This window comes from Diadema antillarum, unplaced genomic scaffold (assembly GCF_040938485.1).
Source record: "Diadema antillarum isolate AM-2024a unplaced genomic scaffold, OU_Dant_1.0 seq00000024_RagTag, whole genome shotgun sequence".
NCBI lineage: Eukaryota > Metazoa > Echinodermata > Echinoidea > Diadematoida > Diadematidae > Diadema > Diadema antillarum.
Window position 1 is genome coordinate 804673 of NW_027271142.1, and position 13793 is coordinate 818465.

Below are 13793 nucleotides of genomic sequence, written 5' to 3' on the forward strand. Positions count from 1 at the left end.
ATCATTTGCTGGGAATTAATATGAGAACCAAGGGAGGTCTCGACGTGCTTTGGGTTGAAACTGGATTTGTCGAAATCCTTACTGAAACTCTTTATGGGTGACAACACGTTGATCATAAAGTTGGCTTTGTCAAGACACTCTTCTCTGGTGTAAGAAGGAGAATGGCTATCCCCGAAATAGGTGATTGTTCTAATGCCACTACTCCTCACCGAGGCAAAGACAGGTTTCATAACTTTAAGGAAAATCTGTGGGGTCGAATTAAGGCCAGATAGAAGGCACTGAAGGAATGCAGTAAAATACTATTTCCATTCGAAAGACTTTGCTTGGTGAACAAGGTGAACGGATACCGATAAATATGCACCCTTTGGAGGGGCAAAATTAAAGCCTTAATCACGCGAAACTGTTCCACTCTGAAGTGTTTGAATCTTACAAATTTGTTTTTCAAATTTATGATTGGACTTAGACCGCCAGTCTTTGGTAGCGCTAGGTAAGAGTTGATATTCCATGTGAGGAATCTCTCTAATAGCTTGCTTTGCGAGAATCTTCAGAGATAATTCTTCATGGGTTACCTTTTCCTCCTCGGTAGAATGTACACTTTGTAGAGGAAAAATTTATTGGTATGGGGTTGAAATGAAACTACGTGTATTGGTTTCATAGCCAAATATTGTGGCCAATATCCAAGAATCAGGAATTATTTTGACCAGTCATCTTTGGAAAGCTTGAGATTTCCAGCAATGAACGGTTTTGGACAGTACCCATCTTTTTTTTTTTTCATTTTGCTGGCTTGCGTAGAGACATTCATGACCCACGATGTATGCTTATGTGACACTTGTCAATTTTTCTCAGATGTCTTTCTGAACAACTTTCTATCAAGTGGAATCGACTTGCTGCGCAAGTGTTGTTGAGAAGGGTTGAGAAGGGGTTTCAAGATACCTCGATGGTGCATGCTCAGATCATACGATAAGCAAAGCCCGGGACTGTCAGGCCATCGATGGTGACATGAGTTGTTTAATTCTCGTTGTGCCAGTTGCATGGATGATTATCCGTGCATGATCTGTGAATTTCAGAAAGGATTTACATGCGGTAGAAGTCCCTTCACTACATTTTGTTGTAGAAGTTGGGAGCTCACAAGACCCAAGTCCTCGTGAAGGAGGATCGCCCAATTTGCTCTCGATTTTTGGTGTGAGAACTGCTTGGGCAGTCGATGGCAATTGAGCATTTGCTTCGCGATTTTTTAGAGACTTACCTTCTGATGTGGCAGTGTGACTGCCTTCATTACCAAATCAGCCAGTTTTTAAATTTGGCCCAAATGAGATCAGAATTTAAGTTAATATCAAATTTGGTACCAGGCTTTGAAAGAGTTTGGCTGTAGGGCATGGCATCCGGATCAATTCGGTTGTCAAAATGACCATAACCACAAGGGCAGAGTCAAGGCCACCCATACAGGGCAACGCAATCAGTTTTGCCGGGAAGGAGGCTGACATGAGTATATCGTCGTCTGATGAGCTGCCGATGGGGTTGGCTAGCTCGCTGAAGTCTTCGATGGGCGGGGCAGCGCCCCTGTCGCCGCGGACATGGCTCGCATGTCCGGACTAGTCGCCGGGAGGAGGAGCTCTCCTGCACCAGCGGGCATGGCTCGCATGCCGTTTGTCATTACAACGGTGTGCCGCCGCCCTATCCATGAAGCGGGAGAGTATCTCGGATAGATGAAAGGTTTCTTTAGTTGAGCTTCAAGGCGGCCTTCCATGCCCTGATGTCCCCGCGGGGATGAGGGCTGAGAGGTAGCGTCGTCTTCCCGATCACTAGACATTGGAGTTTGAGATGTATAATCAGGGAGGTGTCTCACCTCCCTGGTATAATTCACTGCCGTCACACTTGAAAAAGATGCTTGCTGCTCACTGACACGGGTATTTATAGCCAACTGGGACTGCTTGGAATTTTTACCTACTTTGAATTTCATTATGTGACTTCACTGCCTTAAACACCTGGGAAATGCTAACCTCTGAAGACTTATACGAGTATTACGTAATAGAATTGTTTGCGTGCCTTTATTCTTTGTTCGAAATCTTATTGTGTTCATGGAGTAAAATATGCAACTGAAAAGAACAATTACTGCCGGGAACAGTGAACATATAGGATATTGCGTCTATGAGATTTGTTTGATTTGTGGATATTTGAGCAGAGAACAAAGGCAATAAGATCTGAGATGTAAAGGCCTGACATTGAAGCCTAACCTTAGCCAACCATCCCCTCCCCCCCCCAAAAAAAAGAAATCTTTACAAATCTCCTATAACCAGAGTGATAGAGCTGAGTTAGTAATTTATGTACACTGATTACTGTAGTTCAGGGTTGTTTTTGGCGGATCGGGGGTTTCTCTCTTGGGAGTTTATGGGGGGGGGGGTCCTTATTAACATTTTCATTTTCTTCCTGAAAACGCATCATGGTCAAGTTTTGACCAAACTTGGCAAGCATCGTATATACGTATAATCATGGTGCAACATATTTTATACGTGTACAAATGTGCACATTTCTCAAGGGGGGGGGGGGAGATTACAGAATCGTTACAAATCGTACAAATCTCGAACCTCAGAGTATGATAAACTAAATTAGTGCTATGAGTAAGTAAATTGGTGAACAGTTTCAAATTCATTTCTATTGAAGATCAGGAGATAGTTGGGACAAAATTGTGGCTAGATTTCCACATGTCCATCTTCTTATTGCAAAGGCATGGCCAGATTGTCACCAACCATGGCAGGGATTATCGCTAGGGTTATATATTTATATAAATGGCCACCATTCTTCTCTTGGGGCCTCATGGTGCAAAATGCCCGGGGGGGGGGGGGGAGACAATGCTCCAAAAATAGAACAAAAATCCTTCTGAGTCTTCCTCTCTAGAGCAAGAAGGGACAAGCAGCATTTAGTGCTATGAGTAGGATTGGAGACTGTAGATAGTTTAAAGGTTTCTCTTGACAAATCCGGGAATGGAGTGTGAGAATCGAGTTGGTGCCCAACGTTCAAATTTCAATATTCTTCTTGAACTTCATGGTCATATTTTCAAGAAACTTGACAAACCTTATTGCTAGAGTGTACATATCGTTGCAAATAGGCACGATTATATTCCACATACTAAGAATCTTGCTACAAGATTGGTCAAGAGCTGATCACGTGATAAAGCGCAGTTTTGCCCATCACATCACCTGGGAAGAAAAGTTTGTTACACTCTATGTTGATAGTCCCTTTTGTTTCGCTGATCTTTTTAGTCCATACAGTCCTAACGCGAGATGAGTACGCGTGAAATAACAGTGCGTTACACTGTGGACTATCATTTAACTAGGTAACTTGATAGTCCACACTGCAACGCACTTTTATTTCGGTGCCGCGCGGTGCGCGGAGCAAATTCATTGTTTTGTCATCTACTCGAAAAGTCTAAAGTAAACTACGTGGCCAAGCCCTAAGGATACAGTCCTAAAGACAGTTAAAGCGGTTTGAGATGTGGAATAAAATGGGAATAACTAGGACCTCATGGATGCGGAATATAAAGCAAACAATTAACTTTCATTTTCAGGAAATGAGACAAACTATCACTTCCTCGGCAATCTGAATGTGTACGCTCTTTTCCCTCAGCTGCGCTTCGGAAAGATATCTACATCCAGATCGCCTCGGAAGTGATAATTTGTCCCATCACCGTCACCAACGTTGATTATTTGCTTTTTATAGTCCACATGCTAAGAATCTTGCTATGGGATTGGTCAATAGCTGATCACGAGATAAAGTGTAGTTTTGCCCTTCACATCACCTGAGAAGAAAAGTTCGTTAGACTCTTTGTTGATAGTCCCTTTTGTTTCGCTGATCTTTTCAGTCCATGCAGTCCTATCGCGAGATGAGTACGCGCGAAATAAAAGTGCGTTGCACTGTGGACTACAGTCTTGATAGTCCATAGTGCAACGCATTTTTATTTCAGTGCTGCGCGGTTAGATGTGGAATATAAAGCAAATAATCAACTTGTAGTGTCAGACAATGAGACAAACTATCACTTCCTTGGCGATCTGATTGTATAATAATGATTGAGATGAGAATTGAGCTTTTAACTTTTAGAAAGATACTCTGAGACCACTTATGAAATGTTACAGAGCATACCATTCTTAGAGAAATTCAACGTTTAATCGATAAGAATCGGTTATGAAATGGCTGAGGTATCTAAAAACAAAGTAAAACGAACATCCTAACAAAAGATGGGTCCCATATCTTTTATTAAAATCGCTTTGTTCTGGATATGTTGGCCATTTCAAAACAATTTCCGTCAAATCAACATTAAATTCCTCTTGGAACTACGTGCTTTTCCACAGTTAATAACTACGTTTCTCATTATCTCATCTAAAATAGAAAATAGATACAAAACCTGAAACCAGATCTGAAACGAAACTTTACCATCTATTTAAACTCATTTAGTTGTTTCGCATTTGCAAAGCAGGCAGCAGGACAATCAAGGAAATATACAAGGTCATGCTTACAGTGTGGGCATAATGAACGTCAGACATATGAAAGGTGACAGCGAGTTCTGTGTCATGTATATAAGAGAAAACTCAACTGAAATAGAAAAAGGCACTGGAATCGAAAAAGGTAGTTCTGCTTTTAAAACTTTCTTTTCAGCCCTTATAATTTCTTTACATGTTTCTGTGATAGTTCTGATGCATGTGTAAGAGGGATTGATAAGAGATCCGTTAAAGAAAATAACGTAAGAAAAAAAAAATACACCCTTTTGCGAGGGGAGGGTAAGGAAGAATAATTTGTGTTTTATATTCAGGGGAAGGGGACACACAAGCGATGAAACACAGCCACCCGTACGAGAGAAGGGTGTTTGAAGGCGAAACAGGAAGCTTTCGCATAGCTTTTAGCATAACAAATGTTCAGCTGCTTGTGTGTTGATTCTGATTGGCCTGTAAAGCTAATGAGATTTTTCGTAATCAGGATACAGTTAAAATAATGCGAGTATAGGAACTTTTGAAAGATTTTTTTTTTTAATCTCAAATCAAATTCTAACAACATTCCTGAAAATTTCTGGGAGTTGGACTGTAAGTCAGTATGACGTACATAACAGTGAATTTCTTTAACGCATGTGAAATACTAGCTAGCAAATGTTAAAAGAATGGATTTGTAGGCTCCTTTGCATGTAAACTTTTTTATGTCCTCGTGTTTTCGTGATATATATATATATATATATATATATATATATATATATATATGGGTGAGAATTTTGAACGATATACATTTGCCAATTTTCGCACCTTATGACATTATTTCCCTTAGAACACGCCAGGATGATCTAAGAAACCAGTTTTTTTTTTCATGTCATCTCAAAGATTGGTAAATTTCCTTTCAGGTAATGTATGGTTTGGTTGACTTTTGCCTGATATTTTTCATTTGACAAGGACTTAAAGCGTAAAAATACGGTACAAACGCTATTTTTACAATAATTTTTGTTTTTCAAACTAATGATGTGCCTTTTTCATGGTAAGTGGCATCCAATATCTGACCATGTTCTGCATCTGAAATATTACCATGGGTATGTACCACAAAATTATAAGAACTTTATGAGCACGTATAAAATTACAGAGAACAATTGAAATATCAAAGCCCTAAACAGACGAACGTCCGTGATGCTTCTATCGCTGCTGCAAATTCTACTTTGTTGTCCCAACTGTTATGTATACGAAAATTTGGTGTTCCACCTCATGAACATATCCTGCAAAAATTGCACGTCTACTGGCTGTACATGGGACGTAACATTATTTTATGCAAACTTATACTCAGTTTTCGCCACGGACGTGCTTCTGCTATTTTCTAATAGAGATCGTAGCCCATTAAACGTTATTGGCGATATTGTTCTGAGTCGTAATCAACTAAGAACTAGCCACACGATAACATGTTTGTTTTGAGTTTCTGTCCATCCTTTGTTAAATAGAAATTATATTTTTAGACGAACCTCCGAGAAAAAAAAGAACGTCCGTGATGACTAAAACGTTTTCGAGTGGGACACCATCTTGCTTTGATGGCGTAGGTACATTTTACCGTTGGCTCTCTAGCCGAGGAGCTGCATGTCATTTTTAGAGCGGACTGAGGCTCGTCCGCAGTTTTTGGACCATGCAATTCACCGAAAACCAAGCAAATAATTAATATTTTCTCTGAAAATTCTCCTCCTGTTCCCCTTCTGAGCAATACATATGTTGTAAGGATGTCAAACTTCTTATAATATGCATTGACAATACCTTTTCAAATTTTTGAAGGAGTTAGGAAGGTTAGATACTTTTTGCCGATTAGTTATCCATCCTGGAACATGACCCTAGTAGTACAACGAAAGTCCGAGACAATTCCAGCGAACGTCCGTGACGTATGCAATCCCACCGATAGGGATAACTTGTCCCGAAAATGTCCTGTATTATTCAAAACTTTTGGCTCCAATAGCGACAAATAAAGTTTGACAAAGTAAACAACGAGTTTAGAGCAGCAGTTTCAGAATTTTAAGGCGTTATGTGATCATGATGAACAAACGTTTGAAAATTCACTCACAATTTTACGCCTGTTTTCCCTCTAATTATTTAAAAACAGCTTAACACTGAAAACAAAGTTATAGGAAAATGGAATTTTGCGTAATCTGTAATTTCTGTGCATTTAAATTTCTTTCTAATGAGGTTCTGGAGACAATTTGTACTGTTACAGGTTCTGAAAGTTTCGCTCACGGACGTTCCGTCCGAGAAAGGAAATTTCTGGTAATTACAAATACATCACTGCACATTAAGTTCATGTTACTTGAAAATATTACCAAATCACCGAGTCTCTCATACCCAAAAGTGAATAACGTTCAGCACTCAATTTACCTGTAATAACAAACGGAAAACCTTTTGGTCACGGATGTTCGTTGGTAGAATAAGTCAATGGATTACATAATAGGAGAAAAAAGAAGAGTGCCACTTTTTAGTGACGGATGCTCCAAGTGTTTATCTTTTGAGTATGGTAGCTGCCGTCTCAAACAGAACACATCCAGTTTTGGTCTCCATAACGGAATTTCGCTGTAACTGTCATGATATTAAATGCCTTACTTCATTCGTATTTTTCTCTTCATGACGATTTTTCTTTCATTCCCTAAGTAGCCTGAACATGCTGCGATCAAACAGAAAACAAAAACAAAACAAAACAAAACAAATCCGAAAAGTGCTACGCAATCACATTCAGGATAATGACGGAAGAAGTCTGTAATGGGGATGTGTTGAAGAAGGAACGGAAAAGTTTCAAGAGGACGTGGAAGCAGTTGAATGAAAATGAGAAGAACAGAGAAGGGATCGAGCTCCAACACACAGAGACAAGAATTGCCAGTGCACTCCCGTTATACCAAATTCGTCTGGAGAAGTTCTTTTTTGTTTTTTTAAAATTTTTTTATTCATCGAAATGCCTTCACAAGCGAACAAAAATAATGCAGTATACAATTACGCAAATCCTTCGCTTATCATGACAAGGTTGGTTTTTTATACTCATCAATGAAAAGCAATGTTAATTTGTAATTCTTTCCAAGATTGTTTTTTCATTCTACATACAAGAGACAGAGAGATCGTCAATTTGTTTGTGCTTTTCCCTTACTCCGGATGCCCAAAGGTTTGTTATTCCGAAAATGAAAAAAAAAGTTCGTATGTAATTCAGGAGGATTAAAAATGTTCTTATTCCGAAAGTTTGTTAGTCCGAAAATTGAATATTAAGGTTCATTATTTTTAGGTCCGTTCTTCTAAATGTGGAATGAGCCTGATATTCGTTTAGGTGAAAACGGTTATCATTGATTTTTTTGAAATTTGGATGATTTGGTTGTTAACTTGTTTCTCCAAATTTGGATAAGCGAACCTTTTTTTTTTATATTCCAATTAATGAACCTTTCGATTAACCTTCGGAGACTCCTATCATTTACCGAATAAAAAAGCTTCATGATTATACGAACTCTATCAATTTTCGGATTGACAAACTGTATGAATAACGAGCCTCCGAAATGACGCGCTACAAAATGTTTTTTTTTATTTTTTTTTATAACAAACCATATTGTATAATATCGGAGTCACAAACATCCATCCAAGTTATATGGACTTATTGTGTCTTGTTATGACGAAACTTCGCAGTATCGAGGCTTATATCATTTCTGACTAATATAATAACACAATTCTCCTCGGTAACAGTGTGTAACACGAGGACCAAACGCAGAGGGATTTCTTCCCGCCAACGTATTCGTTTGCCCTCCCTAGCTAAACTTCGTATTTCTATAACGGAGGACATTTCTTTTGTTTTTCTATGTTAATTCTTTTTTCATATTTAGCTGTGACCATGTTCTTTAAAAGCAAATTTTGCATTGTAGACTTTAGATAACAAATTTAGGACCTGAATCTTTACTTCGTGATAACGAAATTTTGATAAGTATATTCGTTCTCAAGGATGGACTACGTCACTGACATTACACGTACGTTTGTACGTTCATTTACGAGAGATGGAAAATTGTTTTCTTTGATTCCTCAGTTTGAGAAGATAAACAAGCTTTTATAATTGAGAATTGGTAATATCTAATCAGGATTTTGCAGAGGAGTTTGTTCTCGACATGAAATTGCTGTTTGCTGTGAGTAGAATGCGTTTCCAACTCAAGAGAGCTGCATTGTTCAATATCTTGTTTATTCCGAACGTCCGTGAGCTATATGCGAACCTCCGTGATGAAAACTATGCTATGTTTGTTGGGTTATAGAGACTGCCTAGATCTGATACATCTTAAAAAGGTACGTTATTATTTGGGAGTGAGGATTAAAGTATGGGATAGTGAAATAAGCGGTCAAAATATTGAGTTCCTGTAAAATGCGCTTAAAGTGGAGAAAGTGTTTAGCGGAAGAGCAATATTTCAACAGAAATGACGAATTTGGTTAAATCACCAGTTGTCTACCATTACGTACAGGTTATGAGTACAAGCTTAATATTCTGCCAACACGTACACATGTCCCTTAAGATATTTCGTTACGATTTTGAACTGAATCAGATCTTTGCAAACTATGCTAAATGGTATTCAAATGTATGTGCAGTACTATTCCTCACGGACGTTCGCTGCTCTGGACATGGTAAACTTTCGCGGTGAATAAAAACTTGTTCCTCTGAGAAAATCCTAGCATAATTGGGTTCATATTAAAGCTTGAGTTATACTCTTTCAGGTAAGATAAATGATTTGGAGAATTTCCTACTTTTTATATTTTGCCTTGTTTTGGCTCAATTGTACATCGTTCAAAATTCTGACCCATATATATATATATATATACATATATATATACATACATATATATATATATATATATATATATATATATATATTATATAGCTTTAAAATGATGTGTAACTCAAATCAAATGGACTCTCCTAACCTATCTAAATATTGGAAAGAAAGCACAAACTCAGGAAAAGTGTGAACTGAGAAAAGAGGCTCTGAAGTACAGTGTCTATTCAAGCGCTTAATCTTTACCAAACCGTGCTGGTTGTGCGATGAATGGGACAAAAAACAGGAAGTAAACCACCAGAGTAACAACAATAAAGGGATTATCAGATTAAACTGAAATTAAGCATGCCTCATTAACACATTCTGTCGATAATTAATGCCAACTTTCAGAGCAGTAGCATTATCCTTTCAAAAGTTATTAGAGTTGAAAGTGAAGAGTGTGGACAAGGTTTTTCAGAAATGAAAAAGGGATTCTAAAGACACACCTAATCACACTATTCTACCAAAAATGTTCGAGATAAACTGCTAAAAAGACACACTTTCTTGCCCGTTTTATGATACCAAATTTTAGCATGATGTAAAAGAAGACCCGCTCTTTCAGAAAATATGAAAAAGTCAAGTTCGGCTAGGTTGACCCATTTCACTTATTTTCAGTCCTCACGCAAAATCAGTGTGTGCGACTTTATTTTCGTTTTGAGGTGCACGGTCACATATTATATATTATACAGAAATGGGTTGTTTCTCTTGAAACTGAAAGGGCCTACTCAAAAAAAAAAATGATTAGAATATAACTTTAAATCACAGATTTAATCTTGTCAATTTTTCGCTATAATCAGTTTGTAGTCCAAGATCATAATAACTCATGCTGCAATTGATAAGTTATTTCAGTCAGGAAAAGGAACAACACAAAGGGTTATTATTAAAGCATCGACATCATATTGACATGTGGTTATTAAAGGACTGTTTGGTTTGATTGATTACATCGAGATTGTAGAAAGTGTTTCAACGTAAACGTGTGAAAACCCGCAACTTACAGAAAATTGCAGATAATCTGGGCTGTAACTGGTACTCATTGCAAAATAAATGAGTAAATGAATTGGATTAAAAAAGAAAAAGAAAAACTTAAACTAAATCATGATACTCACCAGAATATGTTCCTACGAAGGTAACTAGGAAAACCACTTGTAATTTTCGCTCCATTTAAGCTTCGTCTAGAATGGCCCCAATCCAATTGTGAAAGCACTGACCATTCAAAATGCCCAAAACAATCGAAGAGAATCCGCTCACCAGTAACCACCTGAAAATTTACAGGATATATACACCTATTCTTCGATCGTCCCATTCGCTGTGGTTAGAAACAGCCTGTATGGGCGAGCAGTTTGGCACTTTCGACAATTATCTCGAAATAACTCGAAATAGAATCATATTACAACTGACAAGTGATGATGATCCCTTGTGTCCCTGGGTCGACACGACATGCAACTGAACTATTCAGAGACGAGATGAGATCAATTCATCACAGAGGCGAAACCCGTGTGTGTGCATGTTTGTGTTTGTGTGTGTGTGTGTGTGTGTGTGTGTGTGTTTGTGTATGTAGAGCTGTGTTTGAATGAGAGTGTAGCTTCAAACAGAATAAGCTACATGATGAACTCATATGAAACAAATGGAATAATTATATGCGACCATGAATGACATAGCCAACAAAAAGTAGCACAACCTGATTCTTACATGAGAACTAAAAATAAATTGAAACTGGGCAACTTTATAGTCAATCGTCAGTTGTTCATATTTTCTAAAAGAGCAATTATCCTACATTATTCTGAATTTGGGGATCGTAAAACGGATAGAAATTGTGTGTTAAGCAGTTTTCTAGAAAACTTTTCTGTAGAGTAATGTTATAAGACATGGTAGATATGATATACAATATGTCCCCCCCCCAAAAAAAAAATAACAACGGGGCCCTCTGTAATGATATCTTTAGAAATAGAGAATCAATCTAAATACAATTTCAGGGTATGAAACTATAACTCATTGCCCACATCTTACAGAAAACCCCATTCGATTTGCTTCAGTGGTCAAAGAGAAATTAGTAATTTTGTAGAGGATGTCGGGAATCTCTATTATTCACACACAAGAGCATTGGATTGCTAAAATGGGAATAATCAGACTCATGAAATGCTTTACAACAATCCACATTTCTCTGTGACCACTTAACCAAATTGAATGGGTTTTTCTGCAAAATAGAGCTAAGATGTTATATTTCAAGACCCTGAAGTAGCACTTAGACAGGTCGAACATAGGCTATTGGGTGTTGACAATTCGAAAATCTAATTGTAATTTTTTTTGGGCGACTTAATTACTGCAGTATGTCCTAAAAATATTACAATCAGATTTTCGCATTGATAACACCCAATATGATTAATTCTTTTAAATGCTACTCAAGGGTCTTAAAACATAACATTTCAGCTCTATTTTGCAGAAAACCACATTCAATTTGGTTAAACGGTCACAGAGAAATGTGGATTGTTGTAAAGCATGCCATGAGTCTGATTCTTTCAATTTTAGCAATTCAATGCTCTTGTGTGTGAATGATAGACAGAATTTGGACGGAAGAGATTCCCGACATTCTCTGCAAAATTCGGTATTTCTCTTTGACAACTGAAGCAAATCGAATGGGGTTTTTTGTAAGATGTGGGCAATGAGTTACAGTTTCATACCCTGAGTTTGTATTTAGATTGATGCAATGTTTTTAAAGATATCATTGCGGAGGGCCCCGTTGTAATTTTTTTTGGGGACATGCTGTATAGACATAAGACATATCACTTTTCATTTGTTAAAAAAAAGAGAAAATGTACACACTCTTCGTTTTCAACTCTCAACTTTAGTCTAGACGCTAGTTTAGACTCTATCAGCACACATACATTCACACACACATTCACACACCCACAAGCACCACACACACACACACACACACACACACACACCTTACATACAACGTTCCAGGCCCTCATAATGTCTTTTCAATGAACCTTCATATCAAGTATATGGATTTAAGCGATGTATACTTTAGACCAGAATTCAGCAACTCAGAGCAGATATTATACCATTTCTGACTTGAATTACGGTTTGAGGTTAAAAGTGATATTCATATTGAAAGTTGTAAGGAATTTAAACCGTATCGTCCCGGTTCGAGCCGTAGAGACCCGTATTGACCAGTTTTGAACCTTATAAAATCCGCTTTATATCCTGAACTAGAGCCTGAATCCTTTTCGACCCCTATATAGACCCGTGTCAATCCGCTTCGACCTCTGCCCACCCGGATGTAAACCTTGTCATCATCCGTTGCTTGAAGGCCATGCGGTATACGGCACGGGTCCATGCAGTTTTACGCTGCGGGTTGCAGGGGTCGATGCGAGTCAAAGCGGTTCGAACCGGGTCAATTAGGATTACCAATACGGAATTGAAATCCGTGAGAAAATTTTGAACATGACCAAAACTTTTTCACCGCCGTATCGTAGCCCCCGGAATCCATCAGGAATTGACACGGGTTACGATACGGTTTTAATTCCTTATAATAATACTAATAGTGGTAGACATTTTTAGAGCTCCTTTTCCACTGGATACAAAGCGCTAAATGGACCCGGTACGAAATCCGGCCGTGTGTGACTCTAGCATGAGGATTCGTGTTCATAATTATCATGTAATACTTCTTTAAATCCACATACACAGTGAAAAGCAACAACAACAAACAAAACAGGTCAGGCTGTACGAATGCAGGTTTGTGTTTAAGGTTTGTGTTTAAGCCCCAGTCACATATGTGACCCTGCATCTCAAAACAAAGAAAAAGTCGCCAGACATGAATTTTTAGTTAAGACCATATTCTGAAAGAGCAGACTTTAAGCTTTAAAATGATATTTAATTCAAATCAAATGGACTCTCCTAACTTATCTAAATATTGGAAAGAAAGCACAAACTCAGGAAAAGTGTGAATCTGAGAAAAGAGGCTGAAGTACAGTGTCTATTCAAGCGCTTAATCTTTACCAAACCGTGCTTTCTTTGCGATGAATGGGACAAAAAACAGGAAGTAAACCACCAGAGTAACAACAACGAAGAGATTATCAGATTAAACTGAAATTAAGCATGTCTCATTAACACATTCTGTCCATAATTAATGCCAACTTTCAAAGCAGTAGCTCTATCCTTTCAAAAGTTATTAGAGTTGAAAGTGAAGAGTGTGGACATGGTTTTTCAGAAATGAAAAAGGGATTCTAAAGACACACCTAATCACACTATTCTACCAAAAATGTTCGAGATAAACTGCTAAAAAAACACATTTTCCTGCCCGTTTTATGATGCCAAATTTTAGCATAATGTAAAAGAAGACCCACTCTTTCAGAAACTATGAAAAAGTCAAGTTCGGCTATAGGTTGACCCCTTTCACTTATTTTCAGTCCTCACGCAAATTCAGTGTGTGCGACTTTATGTTCGTTTTGAGGTGCACGGTCACATATTG